This window comes from Eubalaena glacialis, chromosome 2 (genome assembly GCF_028564815.1).
Source record: "Eubalaena glacialis isolate mEubGla1 chromosome 2, mEubGla1.1.hap2.+ XY, whole genome shotgun sequence".
Classification (NCBI taxonomy): Eukaryota; Metazoa; Chordata; class Mammalia; order Artiodactyla; family Balaenidae; genus Eubalaena; species Eubalaena glacialis.
The window spans coordinates 79,904,132-79,917,736 of record NC_083717.1 but is presented as its reverse complement, the minus strand read 5'-3'; positions in this window follow the sequence as shown (position 1 = coordinate 79,917,736).

Below are 13,605 nucleotides of genomic sequence, written 5' to 3'. Positions count from 1 at the left end.
AGACCATCTTACTTGGCCATGGATTTTTAGATCATTTGGACTTCCAAATCCTGACTATTTGCTACATATCAGAATTACCTGGAAAGCATTCTAAAATTTCAGATTCCCAAGGCCCTCCCCCGTTGTACTGAATCAGAATCTCTGGGAATGAGGTCTAGCAATCTGTCTTTAAATGCTCTCTAGGTGATTCTACAGCAAAGAGCATCATGCGTTATGCTCCTTATGTTCCCAGTATGACAGAATTCCTAACAAAAATATCCCTTCACCTTGCTGTTGTACTTTTTATCCATGGGTCTTGGATATGAGTTCCAGAGTTATGAGTATGGTTCTCTCATACGGAGAGATGCAGGTAAAGCTATTGTTGATGGGCCTACCGCTCTATTTAAAAGTGCATGCTCGGACTTCCCTGGTGGTGCAGTGGTTAAGAATCCACCTGCCAATGCAGGGGACACGGGTTCGATCCCTGGTCGGGGAAGATCCCACATGCCGTGGAGCAACTAAGCCCGTGCGCCACAACTACTGAGCCCACCTGACACAACTACTGAAGCCCGTGCACCTAGAGCCCGTGCTCTGCAACAAGAGAAGCCACCGCAACGAGAAGCCCGCGCACCACAACAAAGAGTAGCCCCCGCTCGCCGCAACTAGAGAAAGCCCGCGTGCAGCAACAAAGACCCAACACAGCCAAAAAAAAAGGTACATGCTCAGTCATGCCTAAACCACAGTAGAATGCACAGCTTAGGCTAGAGCAGGGGTCAGTAAACTTTTTCTGTGGAGGACTAGATAATAAATATGGATTTGGTAGACCATGCATTCTTTGTCACAACTACTTAACTCTGCCATTATAGTAGGAAAGAACCATATGTGAGCAAGTGGGTGTGGCTGTGTTACAATGAGACTTCATTTACAAAAACTGTATTGAATTTGGCCCATAGGCTGTCATCTGCTGACCCCAGACTAGAAACTGGATCATGTAAAGGACTTTGGAGCTCAGGAGACAGGCCTAGGCTGCAGATACAAATAAAGGAGACATTACCTAAGTCTGGATAAACTCACCCAACACCAATGAGAAATGAGAGCCAAGAACAGAATCCAGGGAAACACTGACATTTTAAAGGGTGGACTGAAATAGAGGAGCTTGTAAAGGAAAATGAGAAGGAATGAAAAACAAAACAAAACAAAAACAAAAACCAGGAGTGTTAGGGCAATCAAGAAAAGGGAGAAAAGATCAACGTTTTCACATGCTGCAGAAAGAAATACTCATTTCTATCATCACCATCCTTGGCCTGGAGTCTACTCAACCTTGTTTGCTTATATTTTGAAGTATTTTATAGTCTTTGCTTTTAATATTTTACATCTCAAATTTTACCTGTTTATATTGTGCAAGGTAGCACAGTGGAGCTTTTAAACATAAAGATGCTAATATAAGTTGGTTTAGATTAACATGCAAACTTTTTTTCAGAAAAAAAAGAAAATATTGCTATAAACTCTATTTTCAAACTTAAAATCATAGATTTGTTTCAAGTTGAATAAAAGTAAAACCCAATTCTAGATATTTGGAAAATTTGCAACATTGATTTGAATACTTTCATGATATAATTGAAACCATGGTCAGTTTAGCAACCTCTATACATTGGTCAACCACATCCAGGAGCCCTTTGTTGACAAATATAGATGGGCTATTAAAAGCTCAGTGTTGAGGGAATCAAAACAGCACACTTTGGGGGATTGTTTGAGTCAGGATTCAATCCAAACACAAAAGTCATACAGTAATTTGAACAGGGTAAGTTTAATCAAAGAATTCTTAACTACAGCAGGAGGGATTGGATAGCAAGGAGTAAAGAGAATGCTAAAAAATATGAGAAAAGCAGATATAAGGAGGAGCTACTACCCTTAAAACTGCGATAGAGCCCCCAGAGAAGAGGCCCCTCCCTCTCCAGTCTAAGATCCTGAACTTAATGGAGAGCGTGCAGCCGTGCACGGAGGGGAGTGCCCGTGGAAGCTGCTGGTCCCTGGGTGCTGCCTGTATTGCGGGATCCTGGCACTGGATAAGTTGCCAGTGCTGCAGCAGCCAGACGCTGGAGAAGCCATGCATGCTGAAAGGAGCCTACAAAGAGGAGCAACTGGGACAGGAAGAAAAACCCCTTCCTCCTGTAATATCTCTCCAGCACCCTCTGCTGAGAAAGTATAACATCATGCTGGTTGGCAAAGGAAAAACTGTTGAAGCGTTCAGCTTCATTTTTGGAGAACAGGCAATGAAGGGTAAATTGGCGTTGAGAGACAATAAACTGAGTTTTGACACAATAATACTGTGTACTTTAGGCTAGCAAAGCTCTCCAAGTGACCTCATAGCAACAGCACCTTTGGTTGTGGAATATGCTCTGTTGTAAGATGATGCCTTCCAATTTTTTGCTGTCTTGTCCTAAATGTATATCTGTTTTCTAGGCTGTGAAATATGGGGCAAAGTTACACTTCAAAATAACCTTGAGCTCATTCTCTTTAGCCTCTTATATCCCATCCATCACCATATTCCGTAAGTTTTACCTCCTAAATATTTCTCAGATGTGTCCATTCTTCTCTCTCTCTCTACTGCCGTGTAGAGAGACCACCTAAGTCTCTCCTAGGTGAGAGACTTGGCTAGACCACCCAAGTCTAGCCATGATCATTTGTCTTTTTCCTAGACTAATAATCAGTCAGTAGTTTCCTCCATATCAGCCTTAACGTCTATTCAATCCATTTCCTGCTCTGTAGCTAGAGTGCTCTTTGTTTTTTAATTTTTATTCTGAGATATAGTTTAACAGGAAGTTGCAAAGAAATGTACAGGGAAGTCCTGTGCATTCTTCCCTCATCCTCCGGCAATGTTAACATCATACACAACTATAGTACAATATTAAAAAGCAAAAATTTAAATTTTAAAGAAATTGACATTGGTACAATCCATAGAACTTATTCAGATTTTACCAGTTACACATGCATGGGTTTGTGTATGTGTGTGTAAGTCTATGCAATTTTATCACAGGTATAGCCTCGTATAACCACCACCACAAGCAAGATACTTTACTCTCAGCACAAGACTCCCTGATAACAAGACTCCCTGGTGTCATCTCTTTACAGCCACACCCATCCACTCCCCTGATCCCTAACCTATCAGTGGCTGCCACTAATCTATTCTGCATTTTTATAATTAGGTTATTTCATGAAGGTTACACAAATGAAATCATGCAGTATGTATCCCTTTGAGATTTTTTTCATGTAATATAATTTCCTTGAATTTCATCCAAGTTATGGTGTGTGTCAATGTTTTGCTCCTTTTTAAACTACTTAGTAGTGTTCCATGGTATGGATGTACCACAGTTTGTGAAACCATTCACCCGCTGAAGTACTACGTGGGTAGTTTCTACTTTTTTGGCTATTATGAATAAAGCCATTATGAACATTCATGTACAAGTTGCTGTGTGAAAATAACTCTTCATTTTTTTCTGGGAAAAATGCCCAAGAATGCAATTGCTGGGTTATATGGTAAGTCCATTTTTAGTTTGAAGGAAATGCCAAACTATTTTCCAGAATGTGGAGTGCTCTGTTTAAAACACAAATCTCATCCTGTCATCACTTTACATAAAACTCCTCAATGGCTTCCCACTGCTATTATAATTAAGGCTAGATTTTTTTTTTTTTCCCTAAACACAGACTATAAGGCTTATACAATGATTTCCACTGATTTCTCCAACCTCATCCTGTGCCACTGCCCTTGCTTTCTATGCTCACGGGCCTTTTAAAAGTTTCCTCCAGGGACTTCCCTGGCGGTCCAGTGGTTAAGACTTCGCCTTCCAATGCAAGGGGTGTGGGTTTGATCCCTGGTCGGGGAGCTAAGATCCCACATTCCTCGTGGCCAAAAAACCAAAACATAAAACAGAAGCAATATTGTAACAAATGCAATAAAGACTTTAAAAAATGGGAAAAAAAGTTTCCTCCAACATTCGCCTGCCACAAGGGCTTTGGAAATGCTGTTTCCTCTTGCAGGAATGCTCTTCTCCCTCTTACTCTACTTAACTCAAACTCTTATCTTTCATTCTCAACTCAAGTATTTCTCTCCTCAGGGAAGGCTCTCTCTAGTCTACCTCAGATTCTGTTTTTCCATGTTCTTTGCTTCATCACTTCTCTCAGTTTGAAACTACATATTAATTTCTGTGACTATCTGATTACATTTTGTCTTTACCTCCAGACTTTAAAATTCATGAGAGCAAGGGTTGTGTTGATTTTTGCTGGCACATATTAGGTGCTCAATAAACACTTTTTGGAATGAATGAGTGAATTATATACTTGCTAAGAATTCAGTGTCAAAGTCTTAACATTCTACAATTTTGTCTATCGATTGTTTAAGATATAGTAACTACTCTAAAGCTGGGGGGGAAAAGGATATATTAACTACTCATGTTCAAGGTGGTCAACTAAGTAAGATTCTTACAGCCAAAAAAAATTTCAGTCATACAAAGTTTAGACTAATACATTCTGAAATATATTATTTCAGACTAAGACATATTTCGAAGTATTCCTACTGGATAATTGTTATTTAAAAATAACAAAGGAAATGATTGATAGAGCACTTGTAATTCTTTTAAAATATTAAGGAGGCTTGCAAGACAAGAAAGGGGACAAGTGTCTATGTAGCTCTTCATCATGATCATTGTTTGTCATATGAACCTGACATACCCTTTGCAAATAAGCACAAGACTTGAGTTTAACATAATCATCAAGGAAGGTCCTCAATCTTTCCTGGGGCAGCGTGGTTAAAACATTCATGGTTAAGTGAGGTGCCTCCAGTGGGGCATCTGTGTTTCATCTTTGACTCTAAAGACATAGTGAGTCACATACTTCTTACATGACAGTTGATAAACCAATATGGCAAAGTAATGTGGAAGTTTTGCCTTGTTTTGCTCTGTTTCTTACAGCAATGGGAAAAGAGGCAGATTTTTTTTTCAGGATATAAATACTGCCAACATAGGCAGACTGCAACACTGTGGGTGCTTGAGAAATTTTTTAAGAGCATGTGGGAATGAGCAAGATATGTGCTTATTTGTGAATGAAACACAGCAAGGCAGGACCTAAGAAACATGACAAATCTGGGTGTTAAAACAACAAACTGTAAATATAAAACAATTGGCATTTTATGAAATCTCTTTTAAAAGACAGAAAATGTGCCAATTTTAAGCCTTTTTAGTTTGTATGTGTGTTGGGAGGGAAAGATTGGAAAAGGGGAGGCAAGATAATGACAACTTTGCACAGTAACATTTCTTTGAGTTCCCCCATTTTTTTGTACATTCAGATTTTTTAATGAAGATATAATTTATATATAAAACTCACCACTTAAATATGTGCAATTCGGTGTATCGTATATTCACTTTTTAGTATTAGCATATTCACAGAGTTGTGCAGCCATCACCACTATCTAAATCTGAACATTTTCATCACCCCAAAAAGAAACCTTGTGCTGGTTAGCAGTCACTCCCTATTGCACCCCTCCACCTACCTGACCCCTCTTAGCCCCTGGCCACTAGTAATTTTTTTTTTTTTAATATTTATTTATTTTTGGCTGCGTCAGGTCTCAGTTGAGGCAAGCAGGATCTTTCGTGGCTGTGCTTGGACTCTTGGTTGCGGTGCGCAGGCTTCTCTCTAGTTGTGGTGTGTGGGCTCCAGAGCGCTCTGGCTCTGTAGTTGTGGCACACGGGCTTAGTTGCCCTGTGGCACGTGGGATCTTAGTTCCCCAACCAGGGATCGAACCCGCGTCCCCTGCATTGGAAGGCGGATTGTTTCTTTTCTTATAAATTTATTTATTTATTTTTGGCTGCATTGGGTCTTCCTTGCGGTGTGCGGGCTTCTCATTGCGGTGGCTTCTCTTGTTGTGAGCATGGGCTCTAGGCCCGTGGGCTTCAGTAGTTGTGGCTCACGGGCTCTAGAGCGCAGGCTCAGTAGTTGCGGCGCATGGGCTTAGTTGCTCCGCCGCATGTGGGATCTTCCCGGACCAGGGCTCGAACCCATGTCCCTTGCATTGGCAGGCGGATTCTTAACCACTGCGCCACCAGGGAAGCCCTGGAAGGCGGATTCTTAACCACTGGACCATCAGGGAAGTCCCCTAATCTACTCTCTGTCTCTATGAACTTACCTACTCTGGACATTTCATTTCATGTAAATGTAATCATACAATATATGGCCTTTTGTGACTGGCTTCTTTCACTTTCCATAATGTTTTCAAGGTCCATCATCCTGTGTATGTATCAGTATTTCAATCCTTTTTATAGCTGAATAATATTCCATTGTATGAATATACCAGAACATTCACTTCTTAAATTTTTAAATTTTAAATTATTTTCAAAATTACAGAAGAGGTACAAGAATAATAAAAAGGACTCTCATATATATCCTTTACCCAGATAGATAAAGTAACATTTTGCCTCACTTGCTTATTTGCTTTCTTTTTTCTATCTCTACCCTCACACATTATTATTGTTGCTATTATTACTTTCTGAATCATCTTCTGAACCGTCATGCCCCTCTACCCCATACTTCAGAATATATTCCCTAAGAATGAGGTACTCTTACATAATCACAAAATAATGATCAAATTAAGGAAATTTATCACTGATAAAATACTATTATCTAACATACTGTTCATATTTATTTATTATGTTTTATTCATTTATTATTTTTGGCTGCATTAGATCTTTGTTGCTGCGCGTGGGCTTCTATGTTGCGGTGCGTGGGCTTCTCACTGCGGTGGCTTCTCTTGCAGCAGAGCACGGGCTCTAAGCATGCAGGCTTCAGTAGTTGTGGCTCACGGGCTCCAGAGCACAGGCTCAGTAGTTGTGGTGCACGGGCTTAGTTGCTCCGTGGCATGTGGAATCTTCCCGGACCAGGGCTCGAACCCGTGTCCCTGGCATTGGCAGGTAATTTCTTAACCACTGCGCCACTAGGGAAGTCCTACTGTCCCTATTTAAATTTCACCAATATTCCCAATAATATCCTTTATATCAGTTTTTTCCCTCTGATAAAGATCCAGATTGCATGTAACTATCATGTCCTTTTGGTCTTCCTGGGTCTGGAATAGTTCCTCAGTCTTCCCTTGTCTTTCATGATGTTGATGTTTTTAGAGTACAGGACAGTTGTTTTTGTGTAATGATGCTCAGTTTGGACTTGTCTGATTTTTTTTTTTCAGGATTAGACTGATTATTGCACTCCTGGCAGGAATAATGGATGAGTCTGTGTCCTACTCAGTGTATCACACCAGGAGGCACATGGTATCAATTTGTTTTATTATTGGTGATGTTAACTTTGATCACCTGGTTAAAATGGTGTCCAATAGATTTCTCTACTATAAAGATATCATCACTGTAAAGTTAATGAGTACTCTCTGGGAAAATACTTTGAGACTATATAAATATCCCTTTTCTCATTAAACTTTCATCTACTAGTTTTTGCATTAGTTGGTGATTCCTATCTGAATCAGTTATTACTATCATAGCTGCAAAATGGTCATTTCTAACTCTGCCATTCCGCTACATTTCTTACTTGGCATTCTAGTGTAAGAAAGAGCTTGCCTTTCTCCTTTTTATCCTCCTTCCTTTTTTCTTTCCTATCAGAATAAATTTATTCAAAGGGTTATAATAGTAATTCATTATTCATTTTAACACTCAATTTGTTCCAGATTTGGCTAGTAGGAGCCCCTTTGGGTGACTCCTGTCATCTTTTGAACATATCCCATAATTTCTTGAGCTATTACTTACTTTCTGATGCAACAAGGTGTTCCAGGATGAAATACCGTCTCTGCTCCAGCCCTAGGATAAGCAATTTCCCACAAGGAGCCCTCGTTCCTTCTAGTGGGAAATGGTATTTAGAAAACAAACTCTGAGTGCTTGGTGTGCTCTCTGCCACTAAACTGTCACTGCTTCTAGACTCTTTTCTGGGGAAAAATGCAGTTTCATATGGTGCATCCTAATATATTAAACCATGAATTCATATCAATACATACGAACACCTATAATTCCAAACCAATTTCACATGGTTCTTCTTTGCCTTTACTGTTTCCCTTCTTGTATCTTTCTTCTCCTAAAATGAGAACCCTGGTTCCCAGAGTTCCCATTTTTATTATAGCTTTTGTTACAAAATAAGCAAAATGTGGAAGCACAGCTTTCATTTCTAAATTCAAAATTATATTAACAATCCATACACATTATACGCATGTGCACTCATGTATACATGCACAGTTTGAGAGTACATGGTCATTCATTTAAATGAATTTTAGTCAGGCTCTCTTTCCCCAAAATGTCAACCTCACCACCACTTGTTGCTCCACTATTATTTTGATGTCTCTTCACCATGCTTCTGGATTGTAAAATTGCTCTGGTTTTAAAGAGTTATCTATTAAAATCTATATTACCTGGCTCTAAAGCCTTTACAATTGGTTTATACCTTACACAGAGATTAGTAGATAGCTCTTACAAGGCTGAGCTAGAGTGAACTGGAAGTGAAGAAGGGTGAGAGAGAGAACGGTAAGGATTGGAGGAAGTCAGGGAGGATCTAATAGAACAAAAGGCTATTTTCCTAATTATCAATTTTCTTTAGTTTATATTGATCTGAATATATGTGTAAATACATGTAAAAGAGAATCAGTACGTATACTGGTTAAGTACTCAGACACCTGGATCCAGGCTGCCTGACTTCAAATTCTGCTTCTGCATTTATTAGTTGTATAATCTTGGGAAAGTTCCTTGACCTGTCTGTGCCTCAGTGCCCTCATCTGCAAAATAGGTACAATAACAGCATCTACTTCATGGGGTTGTTGTGAAGATTAAATGAGTTAATGTACATAAAATGCTTAGAATAGTAGTAAGTGCTATATAGAATTCTACTGGGCTTTTTGCAATCAGGTCTTTAATGTTTTGTTCATTTATTTGTGTTTTGTTCATTTAGATTAGGTAGGCATCCAAAATTATCTTTTTCATATGGAAATTTCTGTGAGAAATCCTATTAGGATTTTCATTTGAATTGCCTTAAACATATAGATTTGGGGGTTTTGACATTTTCAAGATAGTGAATGTTCCTATCCATAAACATGGGCTCTCTCCTTCTTTAAATAGTTCTTCAAATATGTCCTTCAATAGAGCTTTATAATTTTCTCTGTAAAAGTCTTACACGTTTGGTATGATATATTTTTAATCCTTAATTATTGTTGATTTGGTAAATTATACCTTTCTTTAAAATTACACATTGTAGGTATTTGTTGCCGATAAATGGGAACTCTATTGTACTTTGTATTTTGATCCTATACCCAACAATCTTGCTTAAATCTTCTGTTTGGACCAATAGTTTGTCTATAGATTTTCCTTGGATTTCCTATGCAGACAATCACACCATATGCATGTAATGATAGTTTTGTTTCTTCTTTTGCAGTTCTACCTACTAACCTAGCTCATGGGGGAGCAGTATTGCTTTCAAGGTTCATCAATGTTGTAATATGTATCAGAACTTCATTCCTTTTTTATGGCTGAATAATATTTCATTTCATGGATACACTACATTTTGTTTACCCATTCATCTATTGATGGACACATGGGTTGTTTCTAACTTTAGGCTATTGTGAATAAAGCTGCAAATAACACTGGTGTACAAGTGTCTGTTTCAGTCTTTGTTTTCATTTTTTTGGCTATGTACCTAGAAGTGGAATGTTGGCCCATATGGTAATTCTACATTTAGCTTTTTGAGGAATCCAAACTGTTTTCCACAATGGCTGCACCATTTTGTATTCCTACTAGCAATGTGTGAGGTTCCAATTTTTCCACATCCTTGCCAATATTTATTTTCCTTTACAATTTTGTTGTTTTTATTATAGCCATCCTAGTAGATGTGAAGTGGTATTTCATGGTGGTTTGATTTGCATTTCTCCAATGACTAAGGATGTTGAGCATCTTTTCATGTGCTTGTTAGCCATTTGTATACTTCTTTGGAGTAATGCTGAGCTGTTTGTGTATTTTGGAAATTAAGCCCTTACAGGTTGTATCATTTGCAAATATTTTCTCCCAGTCCATAGGTTGTCTTTCCGTTTTGTTTATGGTCTTCTTTGCTGTGCAAAAGCTTTTAAGTTTAATTAGGTTCCATTTGTTTATATTTTTGCTTTTATTTCTATTGCCTTGGGAGACTGGGGTCATTAAGTTTTAAGTGGCAACAACATATAGGAAGATTTTTTTAATCCAATCTTTAAAATAGGAGTAGTTTATTTACTTTTTTTTTTTTTGTAACTACAGATATAATTGTATTTTTCCTACCATATTACTCTGTTCTGTTTCTCAGGATTATCTTTTGCTTTTTTCCCATCTGCTTCACTGCCTTCTCTTAAATTGATCATGTATTCTTCATTTCCTTTTCCACCTAAATTAGCAGACTTAGAAATGATACATTCTATTTCTATTATTTTAGCACTTAATCTTAAATTTTAACATACAGTTATTTTTAAAATGAATGGTAGAATACTTTGGCTCTGCTCATTTTTCTTCTAGTTTTATGGCTCATTGTTGTCTAGTATTTTAGTTTTACCTTGTTTTAATATAAAACTAGTTAGTAGTATTTTTGTTTTATATAGTCAATGCTGATTTACCCACATTTCTCTCTTTGCTCATCATGGATTTTTAAAGAACAGTTTCATTGAGATATAATTCATATACCATACAATATACCCATTTAAGGTGTACAATTCAATAGTTTTTTTTAGTATATCCACAGAATTGTCCAACCATTATCACAATCAATTTCAGAACATTTTCATCTCTCCAAAAGAAATCTCATACCCACCAGTGGTCATTTCCCATTCACTACAACCTTCCAGTCCTATGTAACCACTGATCTACTTTCTGTCTCTATAGATTTGCCTGTTCTGAACATTTCATACAAATAGAATTATACAATATGTTGGGGGTTTTGACTGCTTTCATTCCCTTAGCATTAAAAAAAATTCACCCTTGTTGTAGCATATATCAGTACTTAATTCCTTTATATTCCTGAATAACATTCCATTAAGTTAATATACCACATTCCATTTATCCAATCATCAGTTGGTGGATATTTGGGTTGTTTCCACTTTGGGGCTATTATAAATAATGCTGCTATAAATATGCCTGTACAAGTTTTTATATGAACATGTTTTATTTCTCTTGGGTATATATCTAAGGAATGAGATTGCTGGGTCAAATGGTAACACTATGTTACTTTTTGAGGAACTGCTAAACTATTTTCCACAGTGGCTACAGTATTTAACATTCCCACCAGCAATCTATGAGGGTTCTAATTTCTCCACATTCTTGTCAACACTTGTTATGATCTGTCTTTTTGATTATAGTCATCCTAGTGGATATGGAGTGGTATCTCACTGTCTTTTTGATTTGTATTTCCCGCTCATTGTTGCTCCTCATATTTTCCTTGTGTATTATATTTCCTTCTTCCTAAAGTACATCTTTTATTGTTTATTTAGCAAGAGTGTGTGTGTGGTAAATTCACTCATATCTGTATCTAGAATTGTGTTTACTTAACATTTAAATTATAATTTATCTGGTGACAGAACTCCACACTGCAGTTATTTTTCTTTGCGATGTTTTGAAGATATTATCCCACCATCTTCTTGCTTCTTTTATTGAGAAATCTTCTTAGTGCAATCTATTTATCATTTTTTCCCCTCAAACTGCCTTTAATTTCTTATCTTTGGCTTTGATGTTCTGCAGTTCACTAAGACATCGTAGTTTGGACTTATTTTTATATTTTTAGACTGAGGTTTATGCTTCCTGAATCTGAGGATTTCATAAATTATTTAGTCATATTCTTTTTGGAAATTGCTTAGCCTTCATTCCCCTTCATTTTAGAATGCCTGTCAGATGTATGTTGAATCTTCTGTTTATCTCTTTTATATTTTCTGTTTATCTATTGTGCTGCATCCTGGATAATTTCCTCACATCTATCTTCCAGTTTTAGAATATTCTTTCAGTGTATCTGATATGCTATTTAACAGATTTTCAAAAATTCAGTGACTTTTTTTTTTAATTTCTGGGAATTCTATTCATTTTTTTTAAATGTACTTGTTCTTTTTTTTAAATATATAGTTTATTGTTCTCTAATGTTTCAATTCTTTCTTTCATGTCCTCCACAGTCAGCACAATATCTTTTCAAGAAGTTCCTGTTCTGTTTTTCAGTTCCCCTCCCAAATTCGGAGTTTCTAAAAAATAAGAATTCAGCTATCTTACAAAGCTTGTTTGGGTCATATTTTACCTGTTATTTCTAGATTTTTAAAGTGGAAGTGTTTTCAATATTTCTTAACCATTTTTTATAATATTAAAAAACCAAAATTTTAACCTGAATTAGAAATGTGTCTGTCTGGATGACCCATAGCTTTTAGGCTATTTAGTTCCTGAGGTGAGCAATCATCTACTGGAATGGGAAAATTGTTATTTCCTTGTTGCTATTCAGTAAATGCCAGATGAAAACAATTCTTAGATGCCTTAAACAGGCTCTATTCCTACTGCTTGGAGTAGACTCTATAATCATCCCATCCCAGGATATGAAAGCCATCATTCTATAAACTCAAAGTTTTCATTTTCTATCACCCAAAAGAAAAGTGAAGAGTAGAAGAAAACATTTTTTTTTCTTTTTTTAACTAAGGAAAACTTTTATTTAAACTGTGCAATCAATCAGTATTTAGACAGCAGTTTTATAAACATTTTGGCATTTAAACTTTTATTCATTTTTGGCATGACCTGTAGGACAGTATATAAACTATCCTGGGGAGGGGGAAAGTACTAGGCAATATTTACTATGATGCTAGAAAAGGAAAACAAACCCACATTATTAAGCAAAATACGTTTTAAGAAGACATTAAAAAGGTACATTCAAAATCAAGGTAAACATTTGCTTTCTTCATGCAATGGAGTTCACAGAGCTGATCCCCTGAGTCAAGTATAAAATTAAAATAGCTCAGCTCTAGAGTCCATTAGCTAGTCTGCAAATGCTGCCCTTACAAGAAAATGGTATACAGAGTGAAAGGATCCAGAACACCCATAATATGAAACAATATAACTGGCTCCCACACTTTCATTTAATTCACATCTTCAAAGAAAATAGAAAAAAAAATCGCACATACACAGACATAAAATTTTGTCCAACAACAGCAACAGACAGACAAACTTACTTAATATATGTCCTCCAGTCTACTGATAGGCTAAGGCAATGTGTGTGTATTCAGGCTTTGCAAATTTCTGTAACAGGCTCATGTTGCTAATCATCGGTAATCATTTTCATTTGCAAACAGAATAAAGAATGTGGTAATAGGGAGAAAAATGTTTTAGGTAAAAATTTTAAGTATTTTTGTTATTTTTAAAGACAGTTCTGTAGAAAAAGAAACTTCTGTAACATAAATTTTTAAAGATGAAGTTTGTAAGTTAGGACTGTGTCTACATACCATGAACTACTTACAAGATATAAACCTGAGTAAATCAAGAAAGGTGTTCACAATCTCATGGATTATACTAAGAGTGATATTGGCTGGTTCAAGAAAAAGTTAGGGAAAGTATTTCCTTT